Below are 20065 nucleotides of genomic sequence, written 5' to 3' on the forward strand. Positions count from 1 at the left end.
ACAGTTACATCCAGTTGATGCTAGGAGAAAGCACTCCTAGCCACAGAGGTCACTTGGGCCTCTAGTGACAGAGATGGGTCAAGGATTACTCCCAGACTGCAGAATTGCTCCTTCAGAGGGTGAGCAACAACATCCAGAACGGAAGATTGACCTATCACCCACCCACAAGGCCTCGATTTTACCAGGAATCAAGCTCAATTTATTGTCCAGTGTTTGCGCTAACTACGGTAAGTTGTAATGGAGAAACAGCAGTACTGATAATATTTTACTCCCAAATTCTCTATGGGTTCATATAGATGCTGAACAGCACTTGGGAGGGGATATTCCAGCACCCGATAGCATAAACACTGGGGGGAGTGGGTGAAGAACACTCTCCCACTGGAACAGAACCACCACCCATTCCACAGAATCAGTCCAGAAGGATACCATGGTTAATGGTACCGAAAGCTGCTGAGAGATCAAGCAGAAGGAGTAGGGTTATGCTCCCCTTGTCAACAGGGTGACCAAGACTGATTCAGTCCCAAACACAGTCTTGAACCCAGACTGGCATGGATCCAGTCTCATCCAGGAAAGTCCAGTTGTTCTGCCACAGCTCTCTCGGTCACCTTCCCAGAAAGGGAATATTTGCACCACCCCCTCACTCAAATAAATCTTCACCATGCCCTGGACACACCCATTCAACACCCTGCAGCCAAGTTCACCAGCCATGATGGGCGGGAATCAAGAAGGCAAGTAGTTGGGAGCATCTGTGCAAGGGACCTGCCCATGGCCTGTTTGCATATTGTTTATAAGCATTAATAAAACAATTGTTAATTAGAGGTTTTAGATAAGCACTCTGATTCCTAACACTTTGAATGGAATGATTAAAACTGTTTAATGTGACTTGGTTTTGCAGAAAAGAGTAGAAAACTGTTTGGATTTATTTCTTTATTTTTAAAGCATTTTCCCTCTATACTGTATTTTAGATTTTTCCCTACTATTCCTTCCTAATTTAACAGTCACCTAGTTTGTCACCATGCAGGACAAACTAAAGGAGATTGATACAGGGCCATTGGCAATAGCTCGTTATACAGTGACACAGCTGTCAGATAAAATAAAATTGAGCTGGTGGAAGGAGTGTGATTCCATAATAGAACAATGTGCAATCCTTCATAAAAATATAGCTGGAGGGTAGAATATAGTTCCATGCACTTACATAAGGGCTAGGAATAGCATAACAGCCATACACCAAGGTGCCCCAAGAGATTTCCCTTCTAATTACCAGCTCCCATGAAATTATTGTGATCAGTAGATTAGCCGCCTCCGTCAAATGCAAGGTACACCTATCAACTTTGGAATAAATCTATGTATTTTAACACTGCATCAGAATCTGTCCTCTAATCTTCCTGATGTGTTGTTGAAATGTTTATGTTGCTACCTGTACAGTTTTTGTTGTTTGCTTCCCTTCCAGCCCAGACACAGCTGCTAGCTTTGGGAGCTGTATCAGAAGTGAGGAACTGGGACCTTAAACATTTGAATCTGCATTGCTTACAGTTTGTTCCACCTCTGCACAAAACTAGCAATTTCATAACATATCTAAAGCTCTATGGATGCTCTGCTATCCAAAGTACATGGAAACTCTACCAGGAAGGCCCGATGCCGATTTTCCAAAAGGAAGAGCACTAGTGTATGTGACCCTCTGTTGGCTTTTGGATTTACTTGGAGCATAAACAAGTGCGGCCCTTGTCTGAAAGATAGAAGGTGGGGAAATTGTGTTCTGAAGGACATCACACATGCAAAAAGAAGCTCGGTACATGCTTAGCTCCCAGTACGTTTCCGAGCACAATTCAAAGTGTTGGTGCTGACCTTTAAAGCCCTAAATTGCCTCGGTCCAGTATACCTGAAGGAGCGTCTCCACCCCCATCGTTCTGCCTGGACACTGAGGTCCAGTGCCGAGGGCTTTCTCGCAGTTCCCTCGCTGCGAGAAGCCAAGTTGCAGGGAACCAGGCAGAGGGCCTTCTTGGTAGTGGCACCCGCCCTGTGGAACGCCCTCCCACCAGATGTCAAAGAGAAAAACTACCAGACTTTTAGAAACATCTGAAGGCAGCCCTGTTTAGGGAAGCTTTTAATGTTTAATAGATTGTTGTATTTTAATATTCTGTTGGAAGAGTGGCTGGGGAAACCCAGCCAGATGGGCGGGGTATAAATAATAAATTATTATTACTACTAGAATAACCCAACTTTGCAGAGGCTGCTCCATACAGCCTGTTGTTTCTGTGAATCCACTTTTTGTGGAATGCTGGCAATATTCTATGCTCCTGTGGGAGGAAGGGCAGGATATACACGAATAAAACAAAAATATTCATTGCATCTCTACAAACCCTCCATTTTGAAGTTTTGAATATTACCGCTGCTGCCTGTCCAAGCTGTTTCAGATAAAGTCATGCTGTGATGACAAGCTTTCACACTGTTGTGTTACATCACAGTTTCTATGTGTGAACTGTGCCTCAGGCCATGAGAAAAAAGGAGGAAGGAACAGAAATGGATGTTTGTTTTAATTTCAGATTAATTATGGTTAGTTTGTTTCTGGGAGCTGGTTGCCACGTTTGGGAGATCAACTTTTTTGTCCCTAATTCAGCACCCTCTGCCAAGTTCCCAGTATGCATCTGTCAAGGAAATGAAACCAGCTCCTGCTCCTGTTGGATGTATTTTGCGCTCTTGTACATTATCTGCTTTTCTGTAGGTCCCTAAATGCCAGTCTGATACGCAGAAAGGTTGGGGACTAAGGTGTAGGTCACCTCCAGGTGGTCTGTATTTTGTAGGAGGGATTCAAGCAGGTACCTTAAATTTAGGTTTGGGAAATTAGTAGATTGAAGCCCTCTGTCCCTCCCCAGTACAACATATCCAGCCATGGGCATAGCCAAGGTGGGGGTGCATCTGCCCCTCTAAATCAATAGAAATCAATAAAAATACATAGCTAACTGAAGTTCTGCCCCCCTTAACAAGAGGCCTGCCCCCCCCTAACAAAAATCCTGGCTACGCCCATGTATCCACTTCTTCTGTTTAAAAAAATCCCTGACCTTTTCTGGTTAGGAAAGTGAAGAGGAAACTGATTAAGTGTGGGATGAACAAATGCTTAACAGGAAGATGTATAAGAATTCTATACGAGTAAATAAAAATGAATGTTCTTCGTGGATGGACGTTCCCCACAAAGAAATTGTGGATGAATGTTCCCCACAAAGAAATCGTGGATGAACGTTCCCCACAAAGAAATCATGGATGAACGTTCCCCACAAAGAAACGGTAAGCAGCTTGAATGAAAATATTTTTTTTTTCCATGAAGCATGCTCAGCTAGTGACCAGGATAGGGCAAATTCCCTTTCTAAATGCTGAAGGTATCTTAAAGGACCTGAAAAACACTGTCTGCAGACAAATCTGTTCCTGCCCTCTGCTGCATCCTTACTAAGTTCAGCCACAGCCTTCTGAAGCCCTTTAGCAATTGTGCTGCTCAGACAGAGGCATGCTTCACGGATTTTGGAGCAGGAGCACAGTGTACATTGGGGTGACACAATCCCATTCACTAAATGGGTCTATGCAAGAGGTAGCTGGTCTGGGTGAGCAAGTGCGATTAGTTCTAGGCATAACTAGACCACTCAAAAAAGGTTTTACAGCATTTCCTTTGAATCCAAGTAGCAAGGCAAGAAGGAAGCCAAAATTCAACACTGTTGATAATAGCTCCAGACAGCAGCAGACCTTTGCCGCTAAACATTTATGCAACGCAAACGCATGTCAAGAAACAGGTTGTGACCAGCTGTCTGTTGTAACAGAGGTATAGGTCACAGCTGTTTCCCTTGCTTGGAGCCACTCGTAATTCTCTGTAAGACAAAGCACAAAGCCAGGGCCACCATCTAGTGCAGGGGGAGGTAGCGTTAATTCCAGCAATTACACAGGCCACTGGTCACAGATGAGACCATTGATCCCTGACTCAAAACTCAGAGAGAAGGAAAGTAAAGGGGAGTGTGGAAGAAGAATCTTGGGAGAGAGCGGAATCAGTGGGAAATGTGACATTTTAAAGACTGGAGCTTTCAAATTTGCAAGTGACTGGGGAATATAATAAGAGATCCTCTCTGTTTGGATTTAAGAACTGTGATGAATAGGTAGCCTGATGAAGTAGGGTTGTCATATTTCAAACAGTGAAAATCCAGACAGTTGAGTTTTTGTTGTTTTGTCTTAACCGCTTCCAACTTCAGTATTCCAGATATGTCCGGGAAATTACGGACGTATGGCAAGGCATATCCACAGGGCCACTGGAGTGAAGGCTAAGGTGGTGCTCTCCTCTTCTACTTGCAAAAGCTGACTTGATTGGCAGCTCAATCTTACTTCAACACTGGCCACAGGATAGTGTCCTCCAGCACACCTGAAGGCAGCAGGCTAGTTTTGCAGATTCAGGTGCAGGGCAAGCTGCATGGCGCACACAGCGCTACCTTCCAATAGCTCAGGGCTTAGGGGACAGCAGCTGCTGCCAACCCCCATCATCTAGCTGCAGTCATATCACACTGCTTACTACTAGGGCTGGCTTGGGTATGCTTGCTGCTGTAGCAGCAGAAGCAGCATCTGCAGCCGTGGTACGTCTTCCATGGCATCTCTCTCCCCTCAACTCAGCAGCGTTTCCTGAAGTCATAATATAGCAGGACTGCCAAACCCAAGATGTTCAGAAGCAGAGCAGCATTTGGAGAAAGAGAAAATAGACTTGCACATCTATATAAGTTTGAGAGCCATGAACTTCTCTTGATACACACCCCTCCTTAGTTATAGAAATTGCCACTGAAGTCTCTCAGAAAAGGAAGCCGGAGAACATTTTCTATTCTAGAGACTTCTGCGGCAATTTCTACGTGATGAGTTTGTGTTTGCAGAAACCGGTTGCTGTAGGAGAGCTTCCTAGAGAATCTGTTATTCTACTACAAAACTCTTACTTACTTTAAGTTGGTTGAACCTTGATGCTGGAATCTGGGCCTCACACAGTTATTGTGTGGGTTTCTAAAAGGATTCTGTATATATTACTCCCTGACAGGGCTCTTAATGCAGATCTGAAGCACTGCTTCTCTTACGTTGGGCAGGGAGCTCAGGAAGCTTGGTTGTACTTGTAGACAGTGCATTTTTTACTGTGCCTGAAATGCAACACATGTATAATTTAAAATTCAAGTATTAAAATAGGAAGAACTATCTGCTATTAGAACAAAGTTGGAAGATCTTTAACTGAATATTGTTTCAGAAGAGGAGAATCTCATCCCTAGTGGCTATGCTGGCTAGGACTGATGGGAATTGGCATCCAATGACACCTGGTCAGACTATGGTTTTTCCAACCCTGTTTCAAGATCTCCCAGTGGACTCTACTGAGGGTACCAAGAAAATATTCATAAAATGGAGGAGCAGGACCTTTTCAGTGGTTGCCCCAGGGTTGTGAAATACCCTAATTTGGTCTAATTTATTCCTTCCCCAGGACAAGCAGGTGCAAACATTTTTATTCTACCATGCTTTTGAGAGCAGTACCTTTGTTAAATGAGACTGAGAGCTGATGAAGTACTATTTTGATCTGTTTTACTGACCCACAGAATGCATTTTTGTTGCTTCCATGTTTTATGCTACAAACCATTTGTAAACAATTGTTAAAGAACAGCACACAAGTGTCACAAATAAACACACTTTTGCTAGCCCTGTTCCTATAGGTATTACGTCTAATTCATCTGAACTCTGTCTAAGGGACACTGATTATGCATTTTGTGGAGGAAATCATTGGGCCCTACATCAGAAAGCTTTTTTCTTCCCACTGGAAATGCTGCTGTTCAGAATTTGCATAGCTGTCTCCAAACCAATTTACAAGCGATTACTGCAGAGCTTCAGTCCCTTCTGCAAAATCATGTCTTGAGTATCACAGTGGGAAGTTTCAAGAAATGTGAAGTTAGCTTACTAAGGCTGCAGTCCTTCCCTGCATACACAGTGGACTTGAACCCTCTTGTAGTCAGTTTGCCTCCAGTTAGACATGCACAGGATCAGGTTGCAAGTCAAGGAAGTTGCATGAATGCTGAGTTGCTGATAGCAGAAGCTTCATCCTTAACAAAGATTATGTTTTCTTATGGAGCCATTATTTATGAAGATGGCTACCACCCCTGCCATAACCATCCATTAAATATATTGGGGTTGATCTTTCCCCCTTTTGCATATCTTTGTTTTTGACTCAAATGGAAATAAAGGCAGGCCTGTAATGAATCTGTCAAGGAAGTTTGTGCCTCTAAATGAAATGTGGTGATATAAAAGTCTGTAAGTTATAAAGGGAACTATCCTTGGACAATTAAGTGATTTGCCGTGTGTATGTAAACAGGTGAGCATTTGTGCTGTGAAAGAAATGGCTTCATACTTCTCTGGAATTAGGGTTATGGTGACATATATCTATTTGTAACTCTATTCGATCCTTCTTATAACAAACATGTTTCTTATCGCTAAAATTGTGAATGCACAGTCCAGCTCTGTTTAGTAATGTGAGGCAACAAGAAAGAAGGCTTTGGACTTCTTGAAACCAGAGGCAAAGACTGGGAACCAAATGATGTCAGCAAGCCACATTCCCAAGCCACAGGGGGAATGCAAAGAAACCCCCTAGAGGTATGAGTCAGGTTATAGGGGAAAACCCCTCCCACTCCCACTCCCATATATGGCAAGCAGGGGAACTGGGTTCATATTCTGGAGTCAGAGCCACCAGGCAAAATGCTCTTTTGGGGATGCTCACACAAAATGCTCACAATGGGAGCCAGTGTGGTGTAGTGGTTAAGAGTGGTAGACTCATAATCTGGGGAACCGGGTTCGCGTCTCTGCTCCTCCACATGCAGCTGCTGGGTGACCTTGGGCTAGTCACACTTCTCTGAAGTCTCTCAGCCCCACTCACCTCACAGAGTATTTGTTGTGGGGGAGGAAGTGAAAGGAGAATGTTAGCCGCTTTGAGACTCCTTCAGGTAGTGATAAAGCAGGATATCAAATCCAAACTCCTCCTCTTCTTCTTCTTCTTCTTCTTCTTCTTCTTCTTCTTCCACCTCAGCATCACAAGACTTGACTCACAGACATCATCTCTGGCTGTGGCCATCTCAGGTATTTCCAGGTAGGACTTAATTTGAGCTGGGTGATCATGTCTGGAACTTGTTTTTCAGAATTAAGTGTTTTATTCTAAGAGCTCAAGAGCTACTAGAGCACATTTATCTGATCCAGACAATTACAGCATAGTCCAGTGCATATGTCATCAGTACGGTAAAAACATTTCAAATGGACAAGAACAGGTTAAATTCAACAAAAGAAATAGGTCCCATAAAACAGTAACAGCTCGATACACCTCTTAGGGAAAGAACAGCTCCTAAATCAAAATAGCTTAACTGTCAAAGGATGGGGTAAAGAGATGTGTCTTCCATTTATTGACCTACATCCAGCCTATCACTGCCTCCATGCACCAGTTTAGCACTTTGATCACCTCTCCTGACTCAGATAGAAAGAGAGATAGAGCTGGGTGTCATTCGCTTATTGGTGACGCCCCAGTCCAAATTTCCTGGTGATAGCTCTCAGCAGTTTCATATTCATATTCAATAGCACAGGGGGCAAAATGGTGATGAATAATGCCCCCCATGTACCTTATGTGCATAGCCTACGTAGTCTGGGACTCACTGGGAAGATTTCAGTGTTGTGCTCTTCTGATCATTCACCACCACCACCCCATACGATATTCTGGAGTCTTGCCTGACCCCCTAGAGTTGATTGGGTGGGGGACAAGAAGAGGAGGAGGAAAGCCCCATTGCACTAGAGGGAGCCCTTGTGTTGCCTTCCGCCTGGATTAGTCAAATCTGTGCTTCTGTTTCAAGTTTGCAATACCTGTGTGTTTTATTTTTGTTGTATTTGTGTTGCTTTTATGTCTTACTTTGTAATTAAATCATTTAAATATCATATTTTAATAGGATGACAAGAAAACTTGCCATATATATTATAGAATGGCACAAGAATGCAACAAATAAGAAATACTTGCTCCTGATTATTCACCATCTATGTTCCAGAATTACTTTCAGTATTTCATAAGTATGAAAATAAAATTGATGGCCATCCTCTGGGCTCTATGCTGTTTCCCCAGAACCTAACTGAAAACACCATGTTATTAGCTGGACGTTTCTCTTTTTAACTTGTCTGGAGCTTGTTTTCAGTGCCAGTCTACAGCCCAGAAAAATGCAGAGCAAAAACCAACAAGAGAGCCTTTTACTGCATACAGGATTAATTTCTCTCGGTGCTGATTAACCCAACCCTATTAAGCAGAGATAAGCATTTTCATCGCCTGATCCACAACATACCTATCTTTTTAGGTGGGGAGCAGGGGAGGATCGCATAACCAAATTAGCATAAGAGTGAGCAAATTCTCTGCTATGGATTACAGGGTTTACTATTGGGCGACCCATCTCTGCAGAGCCTGTATCAGGCAGCTCTCAGTCCTTGGCAGGGAGCTGGATCCATTCCTACTTTGTCTTGCTGTGATGGAGTTGCTTTCATGTAGCTAAATCAGGCTACCACTCTCAACAGAACTGGAAGAGACAGGAAGATTCCCATCTAGCAAACACTACCAGCAAATGGAATAAGTAACACATTAAAGCAAATATCATAAATTGAAGCCCATAAATCATGTGCAGGAGAGGAGGTTCCCACAGAGGAGAGGAAAAATAATCTGCCCTAGGTTGCAAAGGACAGGGAAAACACTGTTGAATGTAAATGGTGTTTCTTTGTCCCTAGAATAGGTGGCCTTCTAAAAAACCCAATTTTGGGATGGTTTTTACCAGCATGTTTTTCCTGCTCTGCTTGTCTCAACGAAAACATCTCACGCTGAAGACCATCAACCCCCCTTCATGAGGACGCAGCTGAGGCCTGGATACAGGGAATCCTCTAAAGGAGGCATTGTGGAAAATAGGCTGGGAATGTACTAACTGAAAAACACAAAAGAGACCTTGCACAGCAGGGCAAGTGGGCTTCAGGCTTGCAAGCTCTACCATACCACAGTGGCTCACATGAACAGGACCGGCCCACGCATGAGGCAAACTGAGGCAACCGCCTCAGGCAGTAGAATCCGCAAGGGTAGCAGCTCCTGATGTATCTTTATGCCCTGCCTTGTTCCCAGTGTAGATCTTCATTCACCCCTTCTTCCTTGTTGGGGGGCATTTTGGTGTTCACCTCAGGTGCCAAAATGTCTTGGGCTGGGCCTGCACATGAGGCTGGAAATACTCTTAGAAAGAGCAGGATGTCTTTGAGCACACGGTCCATTCATTTTCAGTGTCAGAACTGATCCTAACGTACCCGTTATTGGCAGTTATCCAACCTGGCATAAAAGAGGTTGGGAATGCCAGACAAAATACTTGGGGTAAAAGCATAAGAAGGCCATTGGCCTATCATCTTTCCAGTGTCTTGGGCAGGGGAAGTGACTTGTGACTCTTTAACCAGATTCTGTACTCTCTTTAACTTTTGGTCCTTCCTGAACTGCCCAGGGACCTGTGCATGGAAGCAAAGAGCAGGAAATAAATGATTATGATTGTTTGGTCAATGCAAGTTATATGCTGCTTGTTATATGACATGATCTCCCCTCTTCTGCTGCTGCGTGATGTTCTGGAGGTTATCCCCACACCAAAAATCCAGCAACTTGGAGCAGGGGGAGCAGAGGTGGAAAAGCCCCTTTATGTTAGTCCAGGGGTCACCAAACTTTTCCAGCAGGGGGCCAGTCCACTGTCCCTCAGACCTTGGGGGGGGGGCTATATTTTGAAAAATATAAATACCCTGCAAGCCAGTCCTGCAGCTGCCTCTGGACCTGGAGGAGGAACGCACTCTGCATGCGCACAGGAACGTGTCTCGATGCCGCCCGCTCACCAGCATTGTTAAAAAGCAGCAGCCACTCCATCGGCCCATCCCTGCGGAGCTCCCAGGTGGTGTGCATCATGCTCTGCGGCCCATTGTCTGAGGCCAGATCAGCAGGCAGACTGCACATGTGGAGCGCTGGGCAGGCAGCATGCAGCTCACCTTCCAGCTGCTCCAGCGAGGCTGCCAAGCGCACCACCAGCAGGTGTGCCAAGCTCCAGCTGAAGCCAGGTGACACGCCTGTCACGATGCCCATGGCGCAGCCCAGACCTGCCACCCACCAGCCAGCCTCTCCGCCCATGGCCACACTGGGCTTACCTCAGTGCACAGGCAGCGAGGCTTTGGATTGGCTGCAGCGTCACAGAAGTCAGTCCCTGTGTCTGTGAGGCATCTGCGCCTTCTTTTCAAGGAAACACCGCACCACACCAGTTTACCTCAGCAGGGACTGACCGAGCAGGTGGCACAGTCTGCAGACCGGATTTACGAGCCTGGTGGGCTGCATCCAACCCCTGTACTAGTGGGATGGTTCTTGCTAGCCCAACTGTTTAGTTGAATCCTGCTCTGTGGCTCATCGTAATGTATCTGTAAAACTAAATCTAAAATACCATGTAAAATTAAAAACTCTTGAAAGTATTGTGTACTTTGAAAATATTTCCTGATAGTCAATGGAAATCTGAAGCACTGACAGGACTGAATTAACTTCGACCTAGAATATAGGTATTTTCCATTCTAGGACTATTTTTCTTGATGTAAGTAGCAGAAGTGTGTGGAATGCTGCACATACTGGCTTCAGATATTCCTCTGCCTGAACACAGTTTTCCAAATGGATCTTTGCTCATAACTATGGTGAGGAATAATAATAATAATAATAATAATAATAATAATAATAATAATAATAAAAAATTGGATAAGTTCAGTCTCTCGTAACAGCTAAGTCTTCAGGTGCTGCACACACACCACTGCCTGAGCTAAAAAGGCAAGTATAATAAAAACCAGTGGGAACAGCATTCATAAAACTCTCCAAAGACCCAAGGCATATTTACCTTGGAATAAGCATAGCTGACCTCAGTAGAACTTATTTCAAAGCAAGCTTGTATAGAGAGCAGAGCAGATTTATAAAAAATCCAGATGATAAATGCATTAACAAATGGAAGCCAAACTGAGAACTGATGGGAATCATTGACAGCAAATGTTGTGCAATGTGATACAGTACTTTGCTCTGTATAAAGTGTGTGTGTGTGTGTCAGCTCAGACCCTGAATGTTTTGATCATGCACACAGCCAGCCAAGCTTACTGGTATGTGACATTTCCCTGCCTATTACCCTCAAGGCCAAAAAACATTGCCGCACCTGGTATAAAATCAAGGGCTGCCACCCCTTTCTTTCTCCCCAACACCTTGTGTTAGCAACAGCCTAATCTGCAGAAATGGAGCCTTAGTGACAGGAAAAGCTACAGCTACAAGTCAGCTGTATTGATTGCTGTTAAGCACAGGAGGACCATTGAAATAAATGATCTATGGAATACTACTGTTCAGTATTAGTTCATTCACCCCTTCAGTTTATATCCTGCCATCCACTGAGTTGTACACTATAAAACTATACAATAAAATTTTAAATGGCTAAAACATCAGCTAAGATGCAGCAAATAGCAATAAAATTACAATATTGCAGCAGCTCATCTCTAGTAGCCAGTGGAGTATTTCCTTTTCAAAAACTTGGGCAACAATATATGTTTTAAGGCAGCACCATTTAACAAATAATTCTCTGCCTGCTTTTCTCAGTCAGTGATGTGATAAGCTGAAATAATTTTCATGCATTATTAGAAGACTGTTCCATGGAGCTGATTTGGTTTGCGTAAGGCACCTAACTAGGCAAAAAGCAGTGGCAGATTTGGGAGTCTCACATTTCAATGGCTTCCTATGTGATGCCAAAATTCATTCTCCCGCCCCCCGACCCCCCACCTCTTATGCTCCATTCTAAATCACCAATTCCGGTGCCCTGAGAATCCATGCCCAGTGCGACCAAACCAGTTAAAGGTAAAGGTAAAGGGACCCCTGACCATTAGGTCCAGTCACGGACGACTCTGGGGTTGCGGCGCTCATCTCGCTTTATTGGCCGAGGGAGCCGGCGTACAGCTTCTGGGTCATGTGGCCAGCATGACTAAGCTGCTTCTAGCGAACCAGAACAGCTCACAGAAACACCGTTTACCTTCCCGCTGGAGTGGTACCTACTTATCTACTTGCCCTTTGATGTGCTTTCGAACTGCTAGGTTGGCAGGAGCAGGGACCGAGCAGCAGGAGCTCACCCCGTCGCTGCGACCTTCTGATCGGCAAGGCCTAGGCTCTGTGGTTTAACCCACAGCACCACCCGCGTCCAGTTGCTCTCCCCTAAATATGCCTCAGCAAAGAGCACAATACAGTCACTCTAAAAAAGCAGGGGGGCATGAAGTGGTGCCAATGTGGAGTGCTTCCCCCAACCCCCAGTGGCACATGGTGACTGGTAAGAACAGTCAGGCCAAAGGCTTGTCTTGTCCAGCATCATGTTTCCTGTTTGCATCCAACTAGATGCCTCTTAAGAAGCATGAGGGCAACTGGTATTCGGAGAGGACATGGTTCCTCTGATCCTGGAAAGAAAGTAGAGCCCCTATGACTAGTAGCCATGGGTAGCCTTATCTTCCACCCCTATTTTCTTCTAATCTCTATTTAAAGTGAAGGTGGTGGGCATCGCCACATCTTGAGGAAGTAAATTCCATAGTTTCAACTGTGTGTTCTGTTAAGTGGTACTTTCTTTTGTCCATTCTTAATCTCCCGCCTTCATTGGATGACCCTAGTTTCTAAGCATTATTTAAGCTGCAGAAAATGTCTCTTTCCAGCTGTGGCTCTAAACAGACTTGCCTGTGAGTAAATCCCATTGAACTCAATGGGGCTGGCTTCTAAGTAGATGTGTATAGGGTGGCCTTGTTAGTTTCTATCCGCTTTCTCTACACCACACATGATTTTATACAACTCTATCATGTCTCCTTTACTCACTTTTTTCCTAAACCAAGTAGCCCCAAATGTTGCAAGTTTTCCTTGTGACAGAGCTGTGGCACAAAAATGGATCATCGTCATCATCATCATCATCATCATCATCATTTGTTATTTATACCACTCTGGACAGCTCCCAATAGAATATTAAAAACACGATAAAACATCAAACATCATCACATACGGACAACCATCATGGAAAGTCATTTAGGCTGCATACATTTAAAGTACACCCCCTCTTCCCAAATCCTAGTTCCCAACACCCATGGCAAACTACAATTCCCAGAATTCTTGAAGGGGGGGGAGCAATATGCTTTAAATGTATTTGTGTGGTAAACAGCCATTTTGCATTCGCCACACTTTATGCTTGCTAATGAGTGATTCTCCACTGAGTGGCCAAAAAGGTGTTGGTGGTGGGAATCAACCATTAGTTCCCTGGAAAGGACCTCAGATAGAGACGTTAATTGCTAGTTGGCAGTAGATTATGGATTATATTCTCTTTCACAAGCAGCCCTCTGTCGCTCAAAGCCAGAAGATGGGACAATAAGTGCAGCCAGTGAGCAATTCTCATCACAACAACTAACCTAAATACTTTCCCAAACAATATTGTCTTTTCAGAACAAATGCACTGAAAACCAGGGGGGGGGTCTCTCCCACTGTTGTTCTCCAACAACTGGTCCATTCTCACAGATCCAAATGCGCTTTAGAGCTCTTTTAATCAGTAAGACTTTTTAAAAAACAAAAAACAAAAACCTGGCTATCAACAATGCAGTATTTATAATAGTGTTTTCCTCCCTTCTTCCCCAGCAGAGCTGCCCCTTTTCTGGAACTGCTCCTGTATTTTTAAACAATGGCCTGGAGGGAATTCATTAGGGGAAGCTTTCCCCAGCCCTCCCTGTGTCTCTGTGTCAGGAAAGGCTTCCCTGCAATGAATTTCCTTCAGTTCTGTAGCCTGACCAGACACTGGCAGAAGCCAGCTAAGGTAGAAGCCTTAACTGGAAGAACACAATGCCCACAGAATAAACTGGCTAGCAACTAAGGGTTTGCAGTCCTCATTTGTGCTCACAGGACCTCCTCATTGGCATAATTCCCTATGGTTTGTCAATTATTTAAATAGGCTTCTTTTGATGTATCTCCCAGTTCCAGGAATGTAATGAGGACTGAAAGCAGTCAGTGATTAGGCCATCTGCAGCACACGGGGCAAGAGAAACAGAGGAAATACAGGAAACACGCAGGAATAATACGGGGAAACTCCTTCAAGGGTAGTGAATGTACAAGGAAGGGTTGTAGCTTAGTGGTAGAGTATCTGCTTTTCATGCAGAAAGTCACGGGTTCAATTTCTGGCATTTTCAGGTATGGCTAGGAATGTTCCTTGCCTGCAAACCTGGAGAGCTCCTTCTAGCCAGTGTGGACAATACCGAGCTAGATGAACCAATAGTCTGGTGTTTGGGGAGATAGAAACTGGAGTCTGAAGGATCCCTTCCTCCCATATATAGCTACACAGACCTTTACACCATATTCTCAAAGGCCCTTCTCCAGGTGCCCCCACCCATGAGGTGCAATGGGCAAGTACTCAAGAGAGGGCCTTTCTCATGGTGACACCCTGATTGTGAAACCCTCACCAGAGAGGCACATCTGGAACTCATGTCACCATGTCAAGACTTCAATTTCCCTGCTATTTAAAATTCTTAAGATCGCTTAGTGCTTATAAACACTGTTTTATATGGTTTGCTGTCGGAATACGTTTCACGGATCCGCCATGGATTCATAATTAATTGGTTATTTTATGGGTTTTTCAAGGTTTACTTTTGGTATAATTGCGCGCAAAAGTGAAAGTGAAAGCATGAATGAATAGTGTGATTCACTTACAAGATTAATCCGCCTTTATTTTGTAGATCCGGTCATGTTCAAAGTTGTTAATGAGCGTTAAAATTGCTTCCCGCCTTTTTGGAGGGCAGCAACAGTGATTTTATTGGTTAAAGTACTAATGATGATGTCATGCTTGTTCCCTAATAAAAGGCAGAGGCACCCCGCCTAGGCACGAGACCGCACGTTCTTTTAGAGGAGTTCGTTCATGTTCTTTTAGTTGGGTTTTAGTTGAAGTCAAGTTTAGTTTAAGGGACTAGGAGCGGGCTGGATGGGTTGGATGGGTTTTTCTTTAGTTAGAGTTAGATCGCGGAAGATCATTCGGTTTTAGTTTTAGTTAGGTTTTCTTTTAGGTTAGCCTAGGGTTAGGCCCGCGGAAGATATTTCGGTTTTAGTTTATTTAGTTAGCCTCGCGGAAGATTGGGCGCGCAGGGTCTTTAAGCTTAGGGGAACTTAGCTTAGGGGACGAGCCTATGCGGGTTCTGCCGAAGCCACTAAAGATACAACCGGTGTCTGTCTTCCTTTGGGGTTAAAGGGGGGAGTAAAGTAAAATTTTTAATTTCTTTAATTTGGTCCGCCTATTCAGAGTCAGGGTATATATTTATTTTCACGAGGCAACTTTTCATTAAAGAAGGCAATTAGGAACTCACACTTCATCGGAGTCTTCAATTGGCTTACTCATCATCCTTCAGACTGTGAGGCTTGGCCGGCGACCGTGCTCAAAAGCACGCGGAACGCTGGCCGCTTTCCCCGCAACTGGTACCTCGTGCATAACCAGTCTAAGGCCGTGCACGAGGAGCTCCAGCAACCAAACCCCGACAAGTGGTGCCCTCTCTGAGGCAAAGCGTAGTCAAAAATCGCTTCCACGAAGACTCCGGTTAAAGGCAACATATCGGAAGTGGCTCGGAAACAGACATTGAGAGGTGAGGTATAACGGCCCGGTTTATCCAGGATTTCGCTGCAGTAGCGCGAATCCACCGCTTGCCCAAAGTAGTGTAAATAGAAGTCGCGCGCGTATATTTTGCCCCAAGGGGTCCCCGGGTAGAGCGGCAAGGAGTTTAGTGTAAGCCTACGGGCAGAGTAAGGTCTTCCCTAAAGCCTACGGGTGGGAAGGGTTCTGGCAAAAGCCTACGGGTGCCAGGGTCTGGCAAAAGCCTACGGGTGCCAGGGTTTTCGGTCAAAGCCTACGGGTAGGGCCGGTGTCTCCCGAAAAAGCCTACGGGTGGGAGGGAAAGGTTTTCTGGCTAAAGCCTACGGGTGCCAGGTTTTTCGGTCAAAGCCTACGGGTAGGGCCGGTAGCCCCTAGTAGAAGCCCACGGGTGGGGGCGGAGGTTTTCTGGCTAAAGCCTACGGGTGCCAGGTTTTTCGGTTAAAGCCTACGGGTAGAACCGGTGTCCCCTAGTAGAAGCCTACGGGTGGGGGAGGAAAAGTTTTTGAAAAGTGTTTAAAATAAAAAAATGGGCTCCTCACTCTCAACTGCTCAAGTAAAATTTTGTGAAGATTTATTGTACCTTTTGAAAAGAAATGGTCACCCTGTCTCTGAATCAGAAGTAGAGCTTTTAGTTAAAACCATTGGGGAAATTTGTCCCTGGGTCCCTAAGGAGGGAACGAAAGATTTAGCCTCATGGGAAAGGATCGGGTTAGAATTTATGGCCAACCCGAAAATCGGAATTCCTGTACAATTAGTATGGAGCAAAGTAAGAAACTGCTTTCAACAAATCGCTCCAAGAAATGTTTTGCTTAATGGAACAGTGAATTTGGGAAATACTGCTTTTAATAGTGCCCCTGTGCTGCCGCTTGCGGTTGTGCCATTTTCGGCCCCCTCGCAGCAGCCAGTTCAGGCCCCGTTGTCGTACACGCACTCGCCCTTGTCCAATTTGTCGTTGCCAGATTCATTGCCGCCTGTGCCGGTGCAGCAGACGCCGTCGGCCTTTCAAGCCCCGCCGCGGACTGCCCCACCGCCAGTCGCTCAGCAGTCATCGCAGGCCTTTTACCAGCCAGCAATTTCAAGTCAGCAGCAGCCGCGGACCTCGCTCCAAGCAACGGTCCCGCTTCCTCCATCGCAAGCCGCGCTTTTGCCAGCGATCCAGCAGCAGCAGCAGCAAGCAGCCTTTTTGCCAGCAAACCCTGCTGCCCTGCAGGCCGCGCTCAAGCCAGCAGCTCCAGTTTTGCAGCAAGCTGATTTCCAATCAACAGCAATCCAAGCTTCAATGCAAGCAGCACAACAGCAATTTACCAACCCTTCAGCACCTCCAATGCCAATGCAGATTCCAAGACAAGAGCAAAGCCAAACAATGATGATCCAGATGCCAGGACTTGCAGTACAGAGCCAACAACCTTATGCTCCAACTTCAAGTCAGCCATCTTGTCTTCATCCAACTTCAAGTCAGCCATCTTGTCTTCATCCAACTTCAAGTCAGCCATCTTGTCTTCATAGTCAGCCATCTTCAAGGCATCCAGATGTCAAAGACTCTTTAGCACCATCTAGTGGCTCATCATTTGGAAAGCATCAAGAAGATTTAAACTCACTGATGCCACCTACAGATCCAACAGCAATGCAGCCCATCTGCAGAACCCAAGCTTTGGAAGCAGCTTTGGGACAAATAGACTTTAGTGCTGATCCAATGCACATCTTTCCAGTGATTCGTGCTAATGGAGGACAACCTGCAAGATATCAAGCCATTCCTTTTGAAACACTACGTGAACTGCGAAAAGCCATACGCGAAAATGGACTTCAAGCTCCTTATACTAGAAGTTTACTTGAAGGACTGTCCACTAGTAGACTTCTGCCATCTGATTGGAAGTTGATTCTTCGCACCTTCCTGTCGCCTACAGATGCTCTTCTGTGCCTGCAAGAGTGGAAAGAAGTAGCAGCCAGACGTGCAACGCCACTTGCCACAGAAGATATGCTCACAGGATCAGGACATTACTCCAATCTCAATCAACAGCTAGCCATACCTGATGCTGCACTTGTCACCATAGCAGACATTGTAGTCAAAGCTTGGCGCAGACTACCCAATCGCACAGATGCTAGCTCAGTATCAGGATTCGCTGCAGTTAGGCAAGGTCCAAAAGAACCTTATGGGGACTTCGTGGATCGCCTGATTGTTGCAGTGGAACGCCAGATAGAAGATCGTCATGCCAGAAACATGCTGACAAAACAACTTGCCTTTGAAAATGCCAATGATGACTGCAAGAATGCCCTAACAGCAGTTGCAGCTCGTCCAGATGCCACATTGACTGAGATGCTACGCGTCTGCCAGAATGTCGGTACCCACTCCTACAAAGCACAGCTCTTGGCAGCTGCGGTACAGATGCCACGTCAAGACAGCTCTACGCCAGTCAAGAAGTGCTATGGGTGTGGAGGCGATGGGCATTTCCGGTCGCAGTGCACAACAACGCCAAGGCCTTCTGCCAAGCCGCCAGAGAGATGTCCCATCTGTCGGAAAGGATTTCATTGGGCGAATGATTGTCGCTTGAATCCACAAAACACATCACCTACCTCATCTCCAGTTCAGGGAAACGGTTCTGCGGGCCGCGCCCCGGCCCCGGTAAAACAATAGGGTGCAAGTTCAAGAACATCATGAAGGTCAACCATCCCAGAAAGGTGAACAACGCTACTCCTTATCCAGGTCATCAGGAAAAAAGAGTGATCCAGAGAGATATCCACTCTTCAGATGTCCAGAGAAAAGATGTGACCTCATCAAGCATTCAGGTTCCAGAGGTTTCATCATCTGCCTTACCTATTCAAAGGATTCCAGTAGAGAATACAGCATTCAGTTCACCTTCTGCTGACCGCCCTTCAGTTCCTGCTGATGTTGATCCTGCTTCACAGCAAGCAATCACAGTCAAGCCTCTGATCGCAGAATTGCCTTCAACGTTGAGAAGACATCCTACTGAGATCAATCTCGCAACTCCTGAGCTTTATTCATCTTCAAATCAAGGTCAATCTGTCATTGAAGGACATTTGCCCTTGATGAAACAGCAGTGTTCAAGTTGCAACCCAGCTGATGATCACTTTCCATGTGGCCAAAGAATGCAAGTGAGTGGGCCAGCTCCCTCTTGTGGAAGCTTAAGCATCACTCCAGTTAACAATGTCCACACCTTTGTGTCACCTCCAGCTTTTAAGCTCAGCCCGCCACAACCAAACAACTATCAGGAACAACAACTTCTACTGCCTCGTGTCAAAGAAGAAGTTCCATCCTGCCAGTTTGATGCACAACTGACTGAATGCCAGCAGATTCAACAGCATCAGCAACTTTTACCAACAGAGGAACCTCAAGTTTGCCAACTCAACGCCAAGCAGCTTCAGAGTTGCCAACTTCAGCAGTGCAAAAAACCCGAAGCCAAAAAGATATCTTCAAACACTGCCAACGAAGAACAAGATCTTCTGTCCCAGGTATACCACTCTTCTTAACAGAGGACTGTTACTTTTCAAATCCATGGTTTGCTCAGCAATTGCCAACATCCATTCGTGGTCCATTCCCAGACACCTCAATTTGTCTTATCCTGCCTAGGATGGATCGCCTCCCTGCCACAGTCACACTGACTGCAGGCCTAGTTCGAATCACAGATTCATCGCAGTTGCTGATTCCAGGATTTTCAACTGTTCCTTGTGTCCTAACAAAAGGTTTGGAAATTGCCAGACTCTATTTGCTTACTTCTACGCCTACAGCTCCTGTAGACTCTTTGCCTCCTCAGACAGCAATGGCGCTAATCAAGATTACAGAAGAACGCCCTCATCTCGTCTTAGAAATGGGTGGACGAAAGATCAAGGGTCTTCTTGATACAGGCGCAGATGTCACAGTGATCGCCAGAAAGGATTGGCCTGACCAGTGGGCAACGACTGTCACCCAGGAAGTCTTCGGAGTCGGAGGTTTCGAACCCGCCCACCAGAGCGTGCATCCGATTACCTTCCAGTCAGACTCAGGCTCCATGGTGCAGCTCCGTCCACTTGTTATGGATGTGCCTATCACCCTTTGGGGTAGAGACTTATTGTCTAAAGCAAGAACTGTTGTCCATACACATTTTTGATGTGGGCCTTTGCATCAGCGCCAGTACATGCTCTTCCACTCACATGGAAGGAAGGACCCCCTGTATGGGTCGACCAATGGGCGCTGACGTCAGAAAAGCTCGCTGCAGCAGAGGCCCTAATCAAAGAGCTGCTACACCGGAATCACATGCAACTCTTTACTCTCCATCAGTACCTCATGGATAAAGCTCCACAGTCATTAACCTTAGAGCATTCCCTTGATAGTCTTAAAACTGTCCTTTGCAGAA

Source organism: Lacerta agilis, chromosome 2 (genome assembly GCF_009819535.1).
Source record: "Lacerta agilis isolate rLacAgi1 chromosome 2, rLacAgi1.pri, whole genome shotgun sequence".
NCBI lineage: Eukaryota > Metazoa > Chordata > Lepidosauria > Squamata > Lacertidae > Lacerta > Lacerta agilis.